Raw genomic sequence first — 4,638 nt, 5'->3', positions numbered from 1 at the left:
TCTTTGAAAAAAAAGTGTTTCAGGCCGAAAAAATTAATATCTCAGAAACTTCTTGATTTTTTTATCTAAAAAAATTTGAGGTTATTTAAGACAGAGAAAGGTATTCTTTCACCAAGTTTCGTCAAAATTAAATTATTTTTGCGGAAATGAGAAATAAAAAACGAAAAATCAGAAAAAAAAAGTTTTTCGCATTTTTCTCGGAAATTTTGAGGTTATGTTAAAAAGTGACTTCTACAAAAATTGTAGATTTTGGCATGATCTACAACTTTTGTATTGGATACTTTTTTGTTCGACGTCAACTTTCGCCAGAAATCCCGATGATAAAATGTTTCATAACTTTTCAACCCTCCGCCTCCCCTGCTCACGCATTTATTTTTTTTAGGTTTATTATAATCCCTTTTATCATTTCCATTTATAAAAGTCCAGGTAACAATTTTTTTTTTCTTCAAGTGTAATTTCGTTGGTAGAACTAGGAAATGACAAGATTAAACAAAAGATAAGAAAATAAGCTAATGATGACAGCGATGACTTATCACCTGTCACCTTTCGGAGAATGCGCATTTGAATAACGCGGCTAATGTTAAATTTTTACTTTATTTAAATTTAGGAATTTCCTTTATATCGTTTTTTGTAAGTTTTAAGCACATTAGTGTATCTATTTTACGAATCATGTGTTGGTTGTTCTTAAATACTTCTAAATCCTTGTAAAAATAAATTAATTTGAAGTTGTTTATTTATATAGTACCTATGTAAATAGTACACAAAGGTCAGATTCGGTCTCTAAAGAATCTATTGAACCTATTGTGAATTTGAAAAACTTATAGTTTGTTTTGAAACACCAAAGAATGTGCGGGAGAGGGTACAGTATATTATTTGCTAGGTCGCTTAATAATATATGTTTTTCTTCCGGTAAACATTCTGCCCCTGGGAAAAAATAAAGCGGAAATATCTACTCATAAAGGACATAAAAACAGATTAACAGGTCCTAAGGGAAAACTTTAACAAGGTGGGTTATTTAATCTAGTAAGAAAAGTTGAGGCAAGAGCAAAGTTGGCTACGTTTTACTTTAATACTATACACTGTTTGCAAAATATGCTTCAAAAGTTAATGTTGACAGAGCTTTGTATACAATTTTGCTGTATTCGTTTAATTCATGTATATATATCACGCATGTACACAGTCTTTATTAACAATGTCTGTATTTTAATATCAGATGTATAATATGATATTTGTAGAATTTATTAAAAATTAAAAGGATTTTCGTTATACACACAAATTCATTTTGTGAAAATATAAAAATCTATTAACGTTTATTTCAGTATTGTGTTATGATGTAATATTCTTTATTAATTTTTAAAGGTTTTAATGCAGTATAAATCGAGCATTTTATAAAATACTTTGCAGAAAATTTATATCACTGTATCGTAAGAAAAATATGTTTGATTTGATTTGTACATAAAGTTTGAACAAATAAAAAATAATATATACGACTTCTTAAAACTAATTGTACGTTACGTTAGCAGTTAACTTCAATAACGAACGCAATTATAACTTTCCAACAACACCCAGAAAGAAAACGCAGTCGTCAGTCGTCACCTCCATTCGCTCCAAGTCAGTTTATTAAATGATCACGCGCGCGTTATCGGTCGGCTTATTAGCTAAACAGTAGGCAAGATGATGCGGGGGGAGGGTCGGCGATCGCTTCAAGCGCAGCGAGGCGCTTGAATTTTATTCTCGCGTCCGTAATTTTTTTGCGACTACTCCTAAGATATTCAATTAAATTATATGGTGTAAAAAAGTAAAATAATGTGTATGAAATGCTTAAAGCCTCTAACTTACTTAAAATGATAAGAATTATTACGGTATTTGTGTAAATAGCATTCCAATTACCGCTTTATAATTGCCCATTTTTTAAAGTATTAAAATGGATATAGTATGTTATCTTTAACATATAGACATATGCCAACGCAGACTTTTCTGTAGCCATATATAAGATACACAATTCCACCATACATTGATACACTACATAGACTTTCGGACCCCCCGGCTCGGACGCGAGGCGCGGGGTCACGAGGCGACCGCGCGACCTGGTCGAATCACGGCGATACGAAATTAATTTCGTTGCGCATTATACGATTTTGTTATATCTCCTAAGGTATTCATTTAATTTGCATGGTGTAAAGGGAAAAAATAATCTTCATGAAATGCTCAAGCCAACTAACGTATTTAAAATGATAAAGATTAATACCGTATTTGTGTAAATAGCTTTCCAATTACCGCTTTATAATTGCCCATTCTTTAAAGTATTAAAATGGATATAGTATGTTATCCTTAAGAGATAGACATATGCCATCCCGGACTTTTCTGTAGATAAGATACACAATTCTACCACACATTATTTTGTTATATCTCAAAGGGTTTAGGCAGCGTTTTTGTTGAAAGCTCCCCAGACGGCTTATTTTTTTCCGACACGTGCAACAAATATCGTTAATGTATACAAAAACTTAACAAATTATATACTAAACATGCACAAAATATTATATTCATTTCTCTTGTCATATGGCATGATGCACCATCACATTGTAACAAAAGCCGGGGCGCGTGGTAATTTATTTGTTAATTCTCGGAACGGATGGGCCAAAAAGTAAAATATTTCAGTCAACACTAATTACCGAAAGTTAAGGGCTCTCAAGTAGGTTTAGCGTCGTCCTTTGGAGAAATTTAGCAATATTTTTTAACAAGTTCACTTAGACTGTCGGGGCCATATGTTGAGCATAAAATGAAAAATCGATTTTTCAAATAACGCGCGAAATGAATTCTAAAGAACGTAGGAAGAATAAGTGGTTAGAAGTTGCTAGAAATATAGTAATAGATCAAATAGCTGGTTTTTAGGCGGACTTTCCAAGCTATAAGAATAGATTAAAACAAATTTACTAATCCGTCCCGTATTGCTACACGAAGTCACTAGAGAAAGGCTAGGGTTACTTGCGAGTTCAGTTAGCCACAGAATTATTGATATAAGTATAAGTCCAGTAAATTAGGTAATTATTAACATAGTATAGTTATACCAAAGCGTCCCGATATTCAGGAGCCCACCAATAAGATAAAAACATAATCTTCTGGACCCAAGAAATGGGCGTGTCGAAGCGAGGTGTCGAATTCAAGAGAGATTTCCGAAAAAACAGGCAGATTTTCCTTAGGTTTCACATTGAGCAGTCTACTTAGTTTTAGAGTCTCGGGTTAATTTAACAATGGATAAAGTGACTCCAAATTTTGCTATGGATCGCGCATTCCCTTAATTTCGGTACGCTGTGGCGTGTAAATAAATTAATTAAAAACACTGTTCGAGCCCGTTGTGTCGTTGTTTTGTTTGTTTGTTTTGTTTTTATTGTTATTAAAACCCCTCCTGGAAGTTTTGGTGTGTCTTTCTTGTTCTTCCAACTTAAGTGTCACCCTATACAACCAACCACTGGATTACTTTGTACATGAGCGACATACGATAAGTGTCTGGTATTCATTCTCTGAACGTGCAACATTTCTAAGTTCCCACGTATTAATTAAAGTATAATGATAATTATGAACTCCGAGAATTAAATAGTAAACTCTTTTGAAATCCAGACTCGTTATGATACTGGTCATAACGATATATAGATAAATAAAGAAATAACCCCTCAAGTTACAACATAGAGGGAAACAAGTAACTGTTTTGTTAAACGATCATTTCCCGAATAAATCAACAAGGTCAAGTAGCATGGCCACCGTGTTCTCCAGATCTAAATCTTTTGGACTTTTATTTATGGGGACATATGAAGCAGCTTGTCTACCATGTTGGAATCACTACCCGTTAACCGGATAACGAAATGATCCAAATCTCATGCATCCGCCGATATGACGCTTGCATTCGAGCCGAAGGTAAACATTCTGAACAATTTTTATAGTATTAAGATTTTTTAATTTGGTTAATAAAGGTTAACTAATGTTTAAAATTTAAACACAAATAATAATAATTATTATTATACAGGCTACTTTGATTGAAATAAGAATAATATTTTTTTTAATTATTGTAACTTCTAAACAAAAACGAATTATGTTCATATAAGAAAAAATGTGTGAAATTAACCCAGATAACTGTCAAAGTTTGTCATAGAGCTTGTTGAACACTTTGTATACGTGTTAATTTCCCGTGGAACGATGTTTTTTTATAATTAATAAAATTTAAAGTTTGATCACGGAAGATGTGTTGTACTTCGGTTTAGATACTGGTACAACAAGTATATTTTCATAATTACAAACTCATTTGTTTTCAGTAAATTTTACTTACATGAAGTTTGCAGCAGAATGTAATTACACTAATTATATGCAAAAGTTTTAAAGCAGTTCCTTTATGTTGATGCAGTAGCTTTAGGTTAATCTTAACAATTTCTTTTTACTGTCCAGTAAAATATTTATTCAGTGCCCAATTACCCTTGTTTTTTAAATACAAGTACCAACCATTCACTTTTTATTTTTAATTTTATTCCTAAATTTATTCCACTCGACGATTTTAAAACAAAGACTCAAATTTGTTTAATTCTTCTGTTATTCAAATTCAAATAAAACTGAAGACTAGATGAAAAAATACTTTTATGAAACAATGCA

Source organism: Anoplophora glabripennis, unplaced genomic scaffold, assembly GCF_000390285.2.
Source record: "Anoplophora glabripennis isolate ALB-LARVAE unplaced genomic scaffold, Agla_2.0 scaffold805, whole genome shotgun sequence".
Classification (NCBI taxonomy): Eukaryota; Metazoa; Arthropoda; class Insecta; order Coleoptera; family Cerambycidae; genus Anoplophora; species Anoplophora glabripennis.
Note: the sequence above shows the minus strand (reverse complement) of the source record.